Here is an 18,055-nt window from a genome sequence, read left to right on the forward strand (position 1 = left end):
AGACAAGCACTATCAACATTCCCATCTTATAGGTGAGGAAACTGCAGCCTAGGGAAGCTAAGTGGTTGTCTTAGGTCACCCCATGTGCCTTTGATCTTGTCACCTCACTGGGTCCTGTTTTTCTTACAGGGAGGGGGTCGGTGGAAATAGATCAGGGACCATAAACTCAATTGTCAGTGTGTCAGGCAAGGAACAGAAATGGGTGACGCTGGCCGAGTGGGTACGGTGGCACGCTGGAGAGTACTGTCCTCTTTAAAGAGGAGGGAAGCCCTAGTCTGCCTCCACCAATGGTTGGCCAAATGATTACAGTTTTTCAGGACAAGCTTGGGGGACTTCCCTGGTAGTCCAGTGGTTAAGAATCCGCCTGTCCCTGCAGGGGGCCTGGGTTCGATCCCTGATCAGGAAACTAGATCGAGCATGCTGCAGCTACGACCTGGCATGCCAAAAAAAGTAAAAGAGACAACTTGGAAGTCTGGCTCTTTGGGGGAAATGCTCTGGTTTTTCAAATATCAGCAACAAATTCCATCATATAAGAGTGTGTAGGCCAATTAAAACATGACTACGGGCCATGTCTGATATATAGTGTCCCCTCTGGAGTAGATGATTTTTGTTTTAACCCTTCTCCTCCTTCCTCTCTCCTTGGCCATGGTTCTCTGCCTTTTGAGATGTTCCTGTGGCGTCTCTAAGTCCCCTGCCTTCAGGAAAATGATCACCATATCATGATCCAGAAGGGTTTCCAGGTACAGTCCGTGCAAAGAATACTGTGCAGACTCAGCTGAGCCATGCAACCTTGAACCCGTTTGCCCTTCTGAAAATTGGTTCAACGACAGCCACCTCACAGGAGTTGTGGAAGGATTAAATAAGACCCGGCAGGAGGAAGCAACTGGCAGAGGAGGAGTTAGCTGTGTGTCGAGCCGCTGCTGGGCTCAGCACTTGCTGACCGTCATCAGACATCTCAATGATGGGTGTGTGAACTCCTTACCTGTGGCGCGCGGATGGCTTGGTTGGCTGTAACATTCTTGAAAGAGAAACTATCGGCCAAGTTCACCAGAGGGTGACCTGGACAGCCCAGAGGCCTGGCTGGGAGATGGAGAAATCGTCAAGGATGAGAGAGCAGTAATTTCACCCCCTGGAAGGCAGGAACCCAACAGCATCCTCTGCCCCCAGCTGCCCCCCCACCCCCACCCCCACCCCCTATCCCCGGCTTGTGAGGCATAATTAGTAACCATGTTCATAATAATGCCCTGTGAGTTCTACTCCTGCTTAATAGCTGCCTGTAAAAATTCCAGTGGGTCCATTTTTAGTTGGAGCTAATGAGGGTTAAAAACTCTCCGGGCTTCCCAGAATACCCTCTGGGAGGCTCTCCCAGGAAAGGGGTGTTTACTGAGCTCCTGATTAAGGAACAGTCAGTCTACTTTGTATCATCTTTCACCAAAGCCTGTATCAGCATGTGTTTTGCACTGCTGGGGTTTTTTGTTTTGTTTTGTTTTATTATTTTAACAAATGAGATCTGATTATGTGTATTCCAAGGGCATGACTCAAGTTAGCTGTGTGCCAGCTGGGAGGAGGACAGAGGCAGTTTTCTGGGGCGTTTTCCCTTTGCAGAGCCAGAGGGGAGTCATCAAGGAGGAGAAATGCAAAAGGAGGCAAGACCCACTGTCTGCCAGGTCTTTCCTGCTGGGGACAGCTCAGTGGGCAAGGGGTGCTCAGGGAGGACTTTAGCCTGGAGAAGAATAAGTGGGTCAAAGGCAGCTGAGTGGAGGAAAGAAAGCCAGAAAGGGACTGAGCGGGGAAGGCGTGTGGATCAGAGATGCTCCCGAGGCATGTGGGGAGACCTCCCCAAGAAGCTGAAGAACTGGCATGTGGTCGTACAGGGAGGCCCATACAGAGCAAGAAGGAGGACCTGGGTGAAACTGCTTTGGACTGGATTGAGACTCTGGGTTAAAGCTGAATCCACTCTGGGCAGATCAAGGAAAGGTTTAAAGATTCTAACCTTAGGAATCACTTTCAGCCCCCAAAACCAGGAGATCAAAAACTACATTTTCAGAAGAGATGATGGGGAGGCCTTTGGAGTAGAGAAGCGTGCTCACTGGACTTGGGGCTCATCCCTTCAAGAGCTGGCTGAATAATCCTGGGCATCCCCCTTCCCTTCTCTGAGGCTTGGTCTATAAAACAAAGGGATTGGATTAGACCTCTAGTTCTAAGCCTTAGCAGCACATGAAGAGCGCCTAGGGAGCCACTAAAAATTCTGATATCTGGGCAACAGCCCAGACCAATCAAATCAGAATCTTTCCAAGAGCGGGTCCAGGCGTTGGTATCCCATAAACTGGAGGACTGTACAGATCCAAGATGGAGATCACCTGGACTATGTGGTCTCTAAAAGCCTCTGTCAGCCCTGCTGTCATATATTAGGTCTTTAAGGAGAGAAGAGACTGGATGATTGGCAGGCAGTCACCAGCGGAAGCAAGGCATGGACCAGATGGCCTCTTGAGATTCCACAGCCCATAACGTTCACAGATTTGAGGCTCCAAGTGAACAAACTCTTGCTGCCAAGCCCCCACCAGCTATATTTCTCCCTATCAAGTCATCCCACAAATACTGAGCATGTACTCTAGGCCTAGCCCTGTTTCTGGGGCTGGGGATACAACAGTGAAGGATACAACAGTTCAGCTCTTGGAAAAGACCTGAAATCACGAAGCTGAAGAGGAGGATGCAGGATGGCGTGGAGAGCAGGAGGGGAAGGGAAGTTGGGGAATCTGACATTCACACAGAGTTCTCCAGACTGTCACAGTTTCATCAAACTCCTAAGGTTACCGGGATCTGTTCCTGTTGCATTAATCCCATCTCCCTTTACTCCCAACCTCCTCCTTCAACTGTGGGGTCATCACATTTGCATTTAGCAAGCCATCTTAGGATTAGACAAATTCTTTTCCTCCACCCAAAATCCATACTCTCAAGTATACACCATGATGTCTTCCCAACTCAGTTTAAGCTCCCTACAGCCAAGGACTGGGCCTTGAGTCTTCAGGGAGGGTTTGGTGTAATTTAGAGCATGTGGGCTACAGACAGGCAGCCTGGAGTCAGATCTTGCCACTGCCTCTTCCCAGAGGTGATCACTGCATGACCTTGGGTAGAGTACTTAACGGCGCGCCGGCCGCTCACCTCAGATCTGCATCTTCAAAACAGGGATTACAGTCGTACCACTTCTCACATTCTTACAAGGAATAAAATGAATTCCTGAAGGGAAAGCAGTGTGGCCCCTGAGCACACTCCACAGGTGGTAATTGTTACCGTCCTAGAGCCCAAGATGTTAAATGAGCTCCTTCTGATCAAACTAATGGAGTGACCTGCAAGGTTGTACGTTGTGGGAGCATCTACTGTCTTTCTCTCTTTCCATTTGTGTCTGATACATTGGTTGGGGAATGCTACATTCTCTTGCAGGTAGATAGATCGAGTCCGAGATTTCAGCAGATTAATTCAGTGGGAGTTCATTGTTCTCTCATAAAGTCTTAATGGGTGTGGGGAAGGAGGTGCTCTGCTCCATGCAGCCATGAAGGACTGGGGCTTCCTTGGTGGCTCAGACAGTAAAGAATCTGCCTGCAATGCAGGAGACCTGGGTTAAATCCCTGGATCAGGAAGTTCCCCTGGAGAAGGAAATGGCAACTCACTCCAATATTCTTGCCTCGAGAATTCCATGGACAGGGGAGCCTGGTGGGCTACAGTCCATGGCGGGGTCTCAAAGAGTCCATGGGACATGACTGAGCGACTAACACTTGCACTTTTGAGATGGGAGAAAATCCTCGAGCCGCTTTCTGCACTTGTTCACAGCACCTTTCTCAGGCTCCCTGTGGCATGCGACAGGGTTCTTACCGGGGGAATGTCGGTGGAAGTGATGCCATTCCCACCCTGATACAAAAAGCTCCCAAGTTATATTCTCTTTCCCTTGTTCTGAGTTTCTCTGTACATTTCTCTCTGTCTCTCTCAGCTTGTGTGCCATGGGGTTGTCAAAGCCCTGGGGTGCCTTGAGCCAGAATCCAGTCACATGCCACAAGGAGCCTGGGAAAGGTGCAGTGAAGAAGGGCAGGAGGGGCCTCTTGGATTGTCTCCCATCTCAAACCCCAGTACAGGGGGGCGTTATCCCATCTGGGGTCTCACTGGGACCAGTGCGTGTGTGCACGGCTCTGTTTCTGTTCTCTGTCACCTTCTCCTGTTACTTTCCTCCAATCTCTGTTCTCTCTTCAATGGCGTCTACTCAGTGTTGGGCTTCTGTGGTTGCAAACAGGTTGACTGTTTGGCCACTGAGTGCTTCAGTGGAGATACACTCTAGGGACGGTGACAAAGGATGTTGGGAGGGGGATGGGGTGGGAAATGCCAGCACCGGAGCCTTCCTGAAGGAATTCTGTGCATGGTCACCTCTACCTACTTTTTACGAGATGAGAGTGTTTGATCCCAGGCCACTGGACTCCCAGGAGCCAGGGAGGGACTTTTAGCCCCTGACACTTTCCCCTGAACAGTAGCTGTCATATCACCTGGAAACTTGATAGAAATACAAATTCTTACCCCCACCTTGGACTGCTGAATCAGAAAATCGGTTCAGAGAGGTTAGTAACCTGCCAGATGCACACAGCTAGTAAGAGGCAGGACAAAAGCAGTTGAACAAGTCCTTGGGTGATTCTTCAAGTCTGAGAATCTGGGCTGTATCTGTGGAGCCCCTGATGAGTTCAGTTCAGTTTAGTCTCCCAGTCATGTCTGACTCTTTGCGACCCCATGGACTGCAGCATGCCAGGCCTCCCTGTCCATCACCAACTCCAGGAGTTTACTCAAATGCATGTCCATTGAGTAGGCGATGCCATCCAACCATCTCATCCTCTGTTGTCCCCTTCTCCTCCTGCCTTCAGTCTTTCCCAGCATCAGGGTCTTTTCCAATGAGTCCGTTCTTCACATCAGGTGGCCAAAGTATTGGAGCTTGAGCTTCAGCATCAGTCCTTCCAATGAGTATTCAGGACTGATTTCCTTTAGGATTGACTGGTTTGATCTCCTTGCATTCCAAGGGATACTCAACAGTCTTCTCCAGCACCACAGTTCAAAAGTTATCAATTCTTAAGCACTCAGCTTTCTTTATGGTCCAACTCTCACATCCATATATGACTGCTGGAAAAATGATAGCTTTGACTATACAGACCTTTGTTGGTAAAGTACCGTCTCTGCTTTTTATTATGCTGTCTGGGTTGGTCATAGCTTTTCTTCCAAGGAGCAAGTGTCTTTTAATTTCCTGGCTGCAGTCACCATCTGCAGTGATTTCGGAGCCCAAGGAAATAAAGTCTCTCACTGTTTCCATTGTTTCCCCATCTATTTGCCATGAAGGGATGGAGCTCCAGCTGGAGGGCACCAACAGGACGGTGCCTCACTCTGCCACCCAGTGACCGCAGAGTGAACAAGGGGGACAGCCTCGGGACCGAGGAGGCAGTACCGCTCATATGATCCATCAGTGAGGAAACAAGAATGCAAAACACTGGGGAATCCACAGGCCGCACAGGCTGTTCACCCAAGGCTGCCTCATGGACAGTTTTAAAGATTTAGAGTCCAGCTCAGAGCCAACCCCAAAGTCTGTTTCCAGAAGAGCAAGCCCACCTGTGTTTACATTTCATGGGGACCTGGCAGAGTGGGCTGGAAGAGGCCTCAGTGTTCAGACGGTGACCCCATCAGGGGCCAGGGGCCAAAAGCTGCTGTCATGTTCAGGGGGTTCCAGGAGAAGCAGAGCTGCCTCGTCCCTGGGCGAGCACACAGCTCTGTCCAGACCCTCTGAGCAAGGCTGCTCACCTGGTTTGGCCCTCCCTGGGTCTCTGCCAGGAGCTTGGGGAGCCGGGAGAGAGGACAAGAGATGACCCCTCAGGGCTCAGCCCCCTGCAGCCTGTGTGACCAGCACTGCAGGGATGGGGCTGCCGCCTGAGCTTACCCAGGAGCGAATGTCCAGAGAAAGACCTCTTGCTGTTTGCCTTGCCCCTGACAGTGCTCCAGGGCACTAGCTCTGACTCAGTGTTTTTTAAGGAAGGAGCTGGCAGCTGTGGGGGCCCCGGGGAGGTGGCCAGCTTGCTGGGAAGGCTGTGCCTTTGGTCCTGACATCTGGCTTGCCCGACTGTGCGCTGGAGACACAGACTCTAACAGAAGGGGAAGGGCGCGGGAGCCGCATCGGTAGGGTGTCCTGTGCTGTGTGGGGAACCCGCCATCTCCGCCTCATTTAACCCACTGACTCCGAATTCCCAGCATGACTCGGCTCAGAGAGGTGAGTAACCTGCCTCCAGGTAGTCAGCTAGTGAGATCTAAAACCAAAGCCTCTGTGTGCTCTGTCCATCTCTCCCAGCAGCCGCTTCCCCACTGCAGAACACTTCTGGGCTGGTTATCATGCCAGGCAGTCTCAAATCCAGAAACCCATGGGATCCCACAGCGAGAGAGCATCCTTGCCTAGCTGCCCTGCCCTCAGCTCTCAGGGTCCTCTTTGATGGCTCAACGGAGGATGCTCCAGCCAACTCAGAAACCAGGGACGCGGGCCTGTGTTCCCAGCTCAGAGGGAGAGCCTCTCCATCCCAGGGCAAAGCAACATCCAGAAGGTGCCTGTCTCCACCCTCGCAGGGCTCCCAGCGACGCCCCCCCTCCAAACCCCAGCAATGGGTGCAGAGCAGAGTCCGAGATGGGGGAGTGGAACAGAAGGAAGAGCACTAGCTCAGCTCTGCCAGGAGAGGGCCAGACGGGGCCCCTTGTGCCGCATGGAGCAGCCCAGCCACCTCGAGCCCCACACGCAGGTGGCCAGCCAAGTGGACCTGAGCCGAGCCTGGAATGGTTGATGTCGTGCCCAGATGCCCCGCTGTCTCCTGGGTCCATCGGGTAGGCCACAGACACCTCACGCTACCGGTCACTGGAAACCAAGGTAGCTTTTTGTTTTGTTTTTGACAGATCCTGTCTCAGATTTATTTGTTCAGATCCCAAATGAGGGCACCGGCACTATGCAGACAGCAGCCCAGGGGTCACATCGGCCCTTCTGTCCTCATACTGGCAGATGAAGGTCTCTACTCCAGAGCTTTGGTGCCTGGGCACCCTTGGGAGCCAGAGCTGCAGCTGTAGGTGCCCAGGCCTTGGTTGAAGCCTTGGCCTGGGACTTTGGCCGGCAGAGCCTGAGACCCTTGATGATGCGGGCACGGGCATGTTTCCTGAGCTTGGGCTGAGCGGTGTAGGCAAGTTGGCTGAGCTTGCGGCTGCCGCCCATTGGGATCTGGGGCTTGATTTCCTTGGGCTTCGCGAGGGCCTTGACAGCCTCAGCCTTGGCGTTGTCGGCATCTTCTTCAGGCCCTTCTTGTTGTGTTTCTTGGCAAAGTGCATGATCCTCAGGAACTTGGGGTCCACCGCCTTAAGAGACTCATATTCTTGTGATTGGGATTTCTTGATGCTGTTTCTGGGCCATTTTCAGTACTGGTTGTGCATGGTGTGGTTCTTGGACTTGGCCATGTTTGCATTGGGGACAGCAGATCCTGAAGCGCCTGGTACCAGATGAGAAAGAACCAAGGTAGCTTTTTGAGCTACATTTTCTGCTGCAGACTCTCAACTACATAACCATCACTAAGATAAACACAGGAGATGCATGTGTGGGTTTAAACTTCAAACTTTATTCAACATACAAGTGTTATCAAACAGCCTAACGTATATGAACCTCCAGCTCCCTCCGGGTATCTGACTCAGGAGCAAGTAGGCGTGGCTTGTTCAACTTTACGGCAAAAGATCCCCAGATCTCCAGGTTTGGGAATCAACAATGTGACTGATTTTCTCCTTGAGGAAGTCAGCCCTGACTAATCATTGGAAGGACTGTTGCTGAAGCTGAAGCTCCAATACTTTGGCCACCTGATGCAGACTTGACCTAATGGAAAAGATCCTGATGCTGGGAAAGATCGAAGGCAAAAGGAGAAGAGGGCAGCAGAGGATGAGATGGTTAGACAGCATCACCGACTCAATGGACATGAGTTTGAGCAAGCTCTGGGAGATGGTGAAGGACAGAGGAACTTGATGTGCCACAGTCCATGGGGTTGCAGAGTCAGACACGGTTGAGCGACTGAAGAGAACAAGAAGTGTGGCTTATGATCATTGTCATAATTAGCAGCCCAGAGTGTCCACCTCTCTATGCCTAACTTCCGTCACTGACCCAGATCCTCACTGCAAGTCTCAGAGGATGGAGCGTACATAGCAAGGGGGCTGCCTTGAGCACACTAATGAGAGTTTACAGGGGGCCCGATGCCCAAGAGCAGTCCAGGCAACTGTCTCGTGGGTGCTGAAGGCAGGAGTGCCAGCAGCAGATTGGTGCCAGGGCTAAGAAAGCCAGCCCATGATGCCCACCAGGCTGACCATCTGTGCCAATGCCTTAGGGATGTGCCTCCCTCTGGGTCATCCCTCAGGTCAGAGTCTGAGGCTGAGGTTGTGCCTGCCTCTCCCTGCTTGGGTTTTCTGACCCTCTTCCCTGGTGGCTCAGAGGGTAAAGCATCTGCCTACAATGCGGGAGACCCGGGTTTGATCCCTGGGATGGGAAGATCCCCTGGAGAAGGCAATGGCACCCCACTCCAGTACTCTTGCCTGGAAAATCCTATGGACTGAGAAGCCTGGTAGGCTACAGTCCATGGGGTCGCAAACAGTCGGACACGACTGAACGACTTCACTTTTCGCCAAGGAGGCAGCTCATATGAGTCAAGGGAGAGGCCTGCCTTGCGAATCTGTCCTAGTTGCAGCTCCATTTTTTTCTAGCTACACAACTTTTGGCAAGGCTGAGCCTGAGTTTACCCCTTGCAAAATGTCTGTGATCAGTGAGGCTTCAGAGTTTATTATAGGAGGCTCTTGGGGCCCTAAGAAAGGAGATGCTGAGATATTGTCAGCAAGCACGTGTACACCGTTTTGCTTAGATGATAGGCTTGTTGGGGGTGGGTTGGGGAACGGGGAGCCGGCCAGGGTGATGCTGAAGTCTCACCCAGCATCTCTTGGTGCTGCCAGGGTTACAGGAATCAAAACCTGCTTCTCACATGTGCTGACCGTGATGGTCAGATGAGATCATGCAGTGAAGCCCTTTGGGAACTGTAATGCTCTCAGCAGATGGGGTATGTTATTGTCTCCTCCTCTAGAAGGACCTTAGCCTTTCAGTCAGGAGCCTGACCAGCATTGCTTGCTAATGGATCAGTGATGTTCCTGTGGACCCTTCTGCAGTGAGGCCTTCAGTGAGCTTTTTCCCAGCTGTGGACGATGCCCCAAGTGGTTCTCTGGCTCCTTCTTAAGCCAGAGGCTTGGTTGGATCCTCCAAGCCCCCTTCCCCACCCCCCGAACCTTGTTTATTGGAGGAATCTCTTCACTTAGCAGCAGCCCAAGTAGGCCTCCAAATAAGCGGTAAGAACCTGCAGAGGCAAAGATGGCCAGTTGCTTTCACAAGCAACCCACCAGCACAAACAGGTGGGTCGCTTCTGAAAAATTTCATGACAGCATCCTGGGTCTAAAGAATCAATTTCTGGGAGTGAACTGGAACAACCTGTGAGGTTTCTTTTCATTTGGTTTTGTTTTTTTCATTGCAAGCATCCCTGCTTATTGTTGTACAAACTGAATTTGAGTTTTGGAAAGGGTGTTTCATGGGATCTGGTCCCCTGCCCAGCTAGAGTTCCTGTAAACCCTTCAAATTCAGGACAATCTTTCCCAATTTTAAAGTGCTCACTTGTTCCTAGGAGGCGATGAAGTGACAGGAACACACCAAATATACCAGCCACATATTCCTTTTGGGAAAGTCAGCTGAGCTAGTGCGGAAGGAAACTCAAGAATAAAAACAGCGCTGGGGAAGTAAGGTTTCAAATGCATTTGCTAAGGGCAGAGCTTTTGCCCAGGGCAGCTTTTGCTAAGCTCTTGTTTGGAGAAGACAGAAAACTCGGGGGAGGTCCCACAGGGGCCTGGAGATGCTCCTGCCAGACGCAGCTCCAACAGCAGCTCGGCTCAGAGCCTTCCCCAGCCCCACCCACAGAGTTCATACTCGCTAATGTGCCTCAGCACTCGGCCCAGGTCCCCTCCTCAGCACTTTCTCACCGTTTAAATTCTCCATACGTCTGTCCTCACCAGACTACCAGACCCGGCAGCAGGTCTCGCTTGGCTCTGCAACCCTGGCCCGAAATTACTGTTTAATGTTTGTTGAATGAATAAACGAATCAACCCTATAATCAACCTGTGAGACAGAAACCCAGAGAAGATCTTGAATTTTAAAAGGTAATTTAAAGAAGAAGAAAAAAATGGAAGTCCTAATCATACAATTCATTTTCTTTATGAGTATTACAGACAAAACATAAACAGGAAGAGGAAGGGTTGGGTGAACCCATACTTGATAGTTCTAGAAGTGAATACGTGATTCCGGGAAGTGGTTGTCTTATGTGAGTCTGACCCGCGTGGCCATGCCGGGATCACCAGGTAACTCCTAGAACGTAAAAAGTAAGCCCACAAACATCTCTTTCCCTCCTTTCATTTTTTTTTTTTTAATTTCCTAGTCACGTCGTGCTTGCCTGCAGTGCAAGTGTGGAGTCTTAACCCCTGGACCGCCAGGAAAGTCCCTTTTTCCCTCCTTTACTTGCTCAGGAGGCCTTAGCATCAAGCCCAGGAGTTTGGCCTGTTGAAAGTGCTGGATTTTGTGCCCAGACTCTGGGACAGAGTCTCTTCTCTCCTTTGCTACCTTTTCTCCAAAACAGGTAGGCGTGTTGCTTGCCATCCTCGATTCATGGTGATCAGGATGCTGCCGGAACCAGATACACATCGATGCCGTCTTCACCAGGGAGAACGCTGCTTTCCTAGAGGCTGGTTTTCCCAACCCTCCTTTCCTAGGAGCAAAGTCCGCTGCCTCCGTCTCAGATCCACCCTGTTCTCTGAAGCGGGCCAAAAGCAAGGGGGAGGGAGGAAGATAAACATCTGATAGGGAAGAGCGACAGCTGACTCTCTCCAGGGACCGCCTGGCCCGCCCCATGTCTCCCATGGGTGCTCAGGTTGTTTCTGCACAGGTGCCCGATGCCGTGTGTCCTGCGCAGGCTGGAGATGGGCCAGCGGTGCCATCTGCGTGCCTCCCCTCCATGGCCACAAATGCACCTGCTGGGCTCAGAGCCATCCAGATGGTTAAGAAACCCAATCTCTACCCTGTTCCTCTTCACAGGGAAAAGACAGAAGCCTCCCCTCTGGATCATGAAAGAAACAGCCAGGTCCTGTTTCCAGCCAGGCTGGAGGAAGGGTTTCTGGGGCAACCTAGAGAGCAGGTACGGGGTTGGTGGGGAGCTGAGCCTGGGGAGACCCCCCTAAAAAGTTACTGTGTGCTCAGCCCACCCAGGGAAGGGAGATCAGAGGCAGCTTCTATAGGGTGGGAGCTCTCAAAGTATGGGCCCCAGACCTGCTGCGGTGCATCATCTGGGAGCTTGTGAGGGACACCAGTCCTCGGGCCCCACCTCACACCTGCAGAATCAGAACCTCTGGGGTGGGGCACAGCATGCTGGGGTTTACCAAGGACCCTCCCCAGGGGATTTGGAGGCAAGCCCGAGATGCTGAGTGTCTGGATCAGGCCTGCCGGGAGAGTGAGCCCTGTTGTGGGAGGCGGGGCCTGGGGCCTGGGGACTTCAGAGCAGCTCCACCCATCTGCCCCAGTTCAGTTCAGTTCAGTCGCTCAGTCGTGTCCAACTCTTTGCGACCCCATGAATCGCAGCACGCCAGGCCTCCCTGTCCATCATCAGCTCCCGAAGTTTACCCAAACTCATGTCCATTGAGTTGTTGATGCCATCCAGCCATCTCATCCTCTGTCGTCCCCTTCTCCTCCTGCCCCCAATCCCTCCCAGCATCAGGGTCTTTTCCAATGAGTCAACTCTTTGCATAAAGTAGCCAAAGTATTGGAGTTTGGGCTTCAGCATCAGTCCTCCCAACGAACACCCAGGACTGGTCTCCTTTAGGATGGACTGGTTGGATCTCCTTGCAGTCCAAGGGACTCTCAAGAGTCTTCTCCAACACCACAGTTCAAAAGCATCAGTTCTTCTGTGCTCAGCTTTATTCACAGTCCAACTCTCACATCCATACATGACCACAGGAAAAACCATAGCCTTGACTAGACGGACCTTTGTTGGCAAAATAATGTCTCTGATTTTGAATATGCTGTATAGGTTGGTCATAACTTTCCTTCCAAGGAGTAAGCGTCTTTTCATTTCATGGCTTTAATCACCATCTGCAGTGATTTTGGAGCCCCCAAAAATAAAGTCTGACACTGTTTCCACTGTTTCCCCATCTATTTCCCATGAAGTGATGGGACCAGATGCCATGATCTTCGTTTTCTGAATGTTGAGCTTTAAGCCAACTTTTTTACTCTTCTCTTTCACTTTCATCAAGAGGCTTTTGAGTTCCTCTTCACTTTCTGCCATAAGGGTGGTGTCATCTGAGCTTATTGATATTTCTCCCAGTACTCTTGATTCCAGCTTTTGCTTCTTCCAGCCCAGCGTTTCTCATGATGTATTCTGCATATAACTTAAATAAGCAGGGTGACAATATACAGCCTTGACGTACTCCTTTTCCTATTTGGAACCAGTTTGTTGTTTCACGTCCAGTTCTAACTGTTGTTTCCTGACCTGCATATAGGTTTCTCAAGAGGCAGGTCAGGTGCTCTGGTATTCCCATTTCTTTCAGAATTTTCCACAGTTTATTGTGATCCACACAGTCAATGGCTTTGGCATAGTCAATAAAGCAGAAATAGATGTTTTTCTGGAACTCTCTTGCTTTTTCGATGATCCAGCGGATGTTGGCAATTTGATCTCTGGTTCCTCTGCCTTTTCTAAAACCAGCTTGAACATCTGGAAGTTCATTATTCATGTATTGCCGAAGCCTGGCTTGGAGAATTTTGAGCATTACTTTACTAGCGTGTGAGATGAGTGCAATTGTGCGGTAGTTTGAGCATTCTTTGGCATTGCCTTTCTTTGGGATTGGAATGAAAACTGACCTTTTCCAGTCCTGTGGCCACTGCTGAGTTTTCCAACTTTGCTGGCATATTGAGTGCAGCACTTTCACAGCATCATCTTTCAGGATTTGAAATAGCTCAACTGGAATTCCATCACCTCCACTAGCTTTGTTCGTAGTGATGCTTTCTAAGGCCCACTTGATTTCACATTCCAGGATGTCTGGCTCTAGGTCAGTGATCACACTATTGTGATTATCTGGGTCGTGAAGATCTTTTTTGTACAGTTCTTCTGTGTATTCCTGCCACCTCTTCTTAATATCTTCTGCTTCTGTTAGTTCCACACCATTTCTGTCCTTTATCAAGCCCATCTTTGCATGAAATGTTCCCTTGGTATCTCTAAGTTTCTTGAAGAGATCTCTAGTCTTTCCCATTCTGTTGTTTTCCTCTATTTCCTTGCACTGATCACTGAGGAAGGCTTTCTTATCTCTCCTTGCCATTTGGAATTCTGCATTCAGATGCTTATATCTTTCCTTTTCTCCTTTGCTTTTTGCTTCTCTTCTTTTCACAGCTATTTGTAAGGCCTCCTCAGACAGCCATTTTGCTTTTTTGCATTTCTTTTCCACGGGGATGGTCTTGATCCCTGTCTCCTGTACAATGTCACGAACCTCCGTCCGCAGTTCATCAGGTACTCTATCTATCAGATCTAGGCCCTTAAATCTATTTCTCACTTCCACTGCATAATCATAAGGGATTTGATTTAGGTCATACCTGAATGGTCTAGTGGTTTTCCCTACTTTCTTCAATTTCAGTCTGAATTTTGCAATAAGGAGTTCATGATCTGAGCCACAGTCAGCTCCCGGTTTTGTTTTCACTAACTGTATAGAGCTTCTCCATCTTTGGCTGCAAAGAATATAATCAATCTGATTTCGGTGTTGACCATCTGGTGATGTCCATGTGTAGAGTCTTCTCTTGTGTTGTTGGAAGAGGGTGTTTGCTATGACCAGTGCGTTCTTTTAGCAAAACTGTATTAGCCTTTGCCCTGCTTCATTCCATATTCCAAAGCCAAATTTGCCTGTTACTCCAGGTGTTTCTTGACTTCCTACTTTTGCATTCCAGTCCCCTATAATGAAAAGGACATCTTTTTTGGGGTGTTAGTTCTAAAAGGTCATCTGCCCCAGGGTGTTGTACAAAGAGGATCCTTTTCTAGGTGTGCCGGCAGGTGAAAAGGGTTTGGGAACCTACCTGCGAAACATGTGACCGGGAGAAACACTGAGGAAAGTCCCCTGTTGAAGGAGGCTCATCTTCCAGGTGCAGACAAGCGTTTATCCCAACTTGGAGAGTATGTTTCCACGAGTCCTCTGGTAACCTGGTTCAGAGACTAACACTGCGTGCAAATCCTTTTGCCCAACATAAAAAAAATAGTTTTGTGCTGCACAGGCCACTATTTCTTGATATTTGGTCGGCAGGAGTGGAGAAGGGTGAGAGTCCACTGCCGAGCTGTGAGGGGTCAGTGGAAGGAAGCCTGCTGTTGGGACACCGGGCTGAGTCTGGAACAACGTGGCCCGAGGGACCCCGAGGGCCACAGGAGCGGCCTCCAGGAAGAATCACTGAGCTGGGCTCCATTTTACAGAAGTCATCCAGGGCAGTTAAGAGGAATCAGGACATTCACCAGCCATCCCATTATTTGGTTTGTAAGCATCACTAGACAGATGAGAGATTGCTGTTGCCCTGTTAGGTGCTGCCCAGAGCTGGGAGTGGCGGGACACACACTCATGTGTGTGCGTGTGTGTGTGTGTTTGGGTTAAGTAGCGCTTGCTGGCTTGGATATGGCTGAAAAAAACCAACACATCCTATGCCCCACCCCACAAACACACACCGCCATCCCCAGTGAAATTTTGGCAGTGAGTCTGAAACAGTACAGCCTAGACAGCATATTAAAAAGCAAAGAGATTACTTTGCCAACAGAGGTCCATCTAGTCAAAGCTATGGTTTTTCCAGTAGTCATGCATGTATGGATGTGAGAGTTGAACTATAAAGAAAGCTGAGCACCAAAGAATTGATGCTTTTGAACTGTGCTGTTGGAGGAGACTCCTGAGAGTCCCTTGGACTGCAAAGAGATCCAACCAGTCCATCTTAAAGGAAATCAGTCCTGAAAATTCATTAGAAGGATGCTGAAACTGAAACTCCAATACTTTTGCCATCTGATGCAAAAAACTGACTCATTTGAAAAGACCCTGATGCTGGGAAAGATTGAGGGCAGGAGGAGAAGGGGACGACAGAGGATGAGATGGTTGAATGGCATCACCGACTCAATGGACATGAGTTTGAGTAAACTCTGGGAGTTGGTGATGGACAGGGAGGCCTCGCGCGCTACAGTTCATGGGGTCGCAGAGAGTCGGATACTGAGCGACTGAGCGGAACTGAATTTAAGCAGTTTATGAGATGACCAACAGAGGGCGTGCTCTCCCCAGTTTGGGGCAGAGCCGGCCCTGGCTGCCCTGTGCCCGGTGCGGGTCTGGCAGCCAGGCTCTCAGGGTCAAGGAAAACATCGACTTACTCGGAGGTAAAAGAGACACGAGCCTAAAGCAAAGTGACTTCAGAGACACAAGGAGCAAAGCCTCGCCCAGTCTGTCTTCTCAGACAACGGAGACTGTTTGAGGCTTATCCATTTAAAATGCAAATATAACCCAGGATTACACTTCAGGGCTTCAAGTCTCATTGAGGTGGAGGGAGTTGAGAGGGTTTTGACAAACCAGAAGGTGAGGGTGAGGGAGTGCTGGGCTGGGCGCAGAGGCACTGGGGCATAAAACGATGAAACCGGGGCCTCAAAGGCAAGTATCACAATCCTCCTCCCTTCCAAAGAAGGGAAAGCCCTGTGTGCTCCCCGCGGTAAGAGCTGAGAGTACCGCGCGGGGCGGGGTGCCGCCTCCTCGGGGGTCTGTTGCCAATTGCGCATGGACGGTCTAGATCAAGTGCTGTGGACCTGGTGATTTTCCTGTCTGTGAGCATTTTGAGGGCAGGACACTGCTTTATATTTCCAGTTGCTGGTGTGAACTCTGACACAATTGTAAATGCTCTGTATATGCTAAGTGAACAAATGAATGGCCACGAGTAAGGACCCATTAGGTAAATTATAGTGTATCAGCCTTATTGGAATATTACACAATGATTTAAAATAATGGTTATTTGAAAGTTGCTAAGAGAGTAGATCTTACAAGGTCTCATCACAAGGAAAAAAACATGTAACTATGTGAGGTGATATATGTTAACTAAACTTACTGTGGTAATCATTTAACAATATAGAAATCAAATCGTTATGTTGTTCACCTTAAATACAATGTTATATGTCAATTATATGTCAATAAAACTGGAAAAAAAATAAAATGGTTACAAAGGCCATGTAGTGATATGGGAAGTGCTTATGATATTGAGTATGCAAACTGCTTTACGTCTGTGGGCAATTACTCGTGCATGTGACTGGAAAGGGAACAAGGAGAAATGAAGAGCTGTGGACGGGCAGTGGACTTGTCAGCAGCTTCCTTCCTCGTTTGTGATTTAATCTCCTTTGTTGTGGGTTGTGCAATACACATAAAAATCGTTTTTTTTTCCTGCCCACAAGAACATCTCAGTTTCGTTCTTTGGTGCCAAAGTGCGTTGACCCCTATCGCGTTTGCTCAGATCTGTATCTCTCCGGAATTCTCGAGTTTCACGTGCTGGTCACAATGTCCAGGACGGCACCCACTTGCACACAGAAGTATTAATATCTAAATCCTTTGGACATCAATAATTTTACTGGCAGCTGCTATGAATAACATGAAATCCAAACACTTAGACCTCAGCTCCCCCTCAACTGCTTCTCAAGGGTCATCTCTATTTATACTGTCCTTATTTGACCCTATTTATACTGTCAATGAGAATAATAATGGGTCTCATTCGCTCAGAAGCGACCTTCTACATAAATTTAATCCTCACCACAAGCCTCCAAGCAAGGAACTATTGTCCCATCTTGTAAAGGAAGAAACAGAAATTCAGAGGGTTTCTATTACTGCCGCAAGACTATGGGCGGTTGGGTTTCATCATGCCTAAGACTTTAGGCTCCCAAAGGCTGCTCGTGTTTTAATCCAACATACCACGACGGGTGCTTTCAAAGGGCTCACAGTACTGCAGAGACAATAAAATAATGCACAGCAGTAATATAGTCTAGACATCCCTGGTAGTCCAGTGGTTAAGAATCTACCTGCCAATGCAGGGAACACAGGTTTGATCCCTGTCTGGGGAGATCCCACAGGCCTCGGAGCAACTAAGTCTGTGTGCTACAACTACTCAAGCCCAGGAACCTGGAGCCTGTGTTCTGGAACAAGAGAAGTCACTTCAATGAGAAGCCTGCGCACTGCAACGAAGAGCAGCCCCTCCTCTACGCAACCAGAAAAAGCTAGTGCAGCAACAAAGACCCATCACAGCCAAAAATAAATAAAAAATTTTAAAATATGGTCTAACTATACAAAAAAAGTGTCATGCATTAATAGTAGCAAGCACTGCATAGGTTTGGAGGTGCTGACTATGCCCAGGCGTAGTGTGCTCAGGGACTCCTCTAATACTGAGCTGCTGACTGTGTAATGGGGAAGCTTTGTCCATCCAAAATCCCACCCCAGCTGATGATCTGCAATTCACCTCTCTTGGTTTTGGGTCAAAATATGTCTGAAGGGTCAGATATGTTTGGTGATGGACAGGGAAGCCTGGCATGCTGCAGCCCATGGGGTCGCAAAGAGTCAGACACAACTGAGCGACTGAACTAGTGTTTTGAGGAGTGGGCTTTTGACTGAAAAAGAGATCATTGTCACTCATGTCAGTTTTACTCTTATGAAGCTCTATGAAAATGCACTCTGTCCATTAATCTCAGGGGATTGGGGCCCTTTCAGTCCCTGGAGGAAGCAGATGTTTTCCCGAGGAAGAGATGTTTGCTTAAGCAGCATGTGTCAAACAAAACCTAGAGGCTGCAACCGGAAATCAAGTGTCTCCCGGCTTTGGACAGTTCTCTTTCCAGTGACCATTTCATCATGGGCTTTTAAAACAATATCAATGAAG

General features: G+C 49.5%; 1 pseudogene; it reads right to left on the reverse strand.

Moving 5' to 3' along the window:
* Nucleotides 1-7,042: 7,042 nt before the first annotated feature.
* Nucleotides 7,043-7,500, reverse strand: LOC109570209 (large ribosomal subunit protein eL29 pseudogene; annotated as a pseudogene).
* Between the last annotated feature and the right edge of the window lie 10,555 nt (nt 7,501-18,055).

The sequence above is a fragment of the Bos indicus genome, chromosome 16 (genome assembly GCF_029378745.1).
Source record: "Bos indicus isolate NIAB-ARS_2022 breed Sahiwal x Tharparkar chromosome 16, NIAB-ARS_B.indTharparkar_mat_pri_1.0, whole genome shotgun sequence".
NCBI classification, from domain to species: domain Eukaryota; kingdom Metazoa; phylum Chordata; class Mammalia; order Artiodactyla; family Bovidae; genus Bos; species Bos indicus.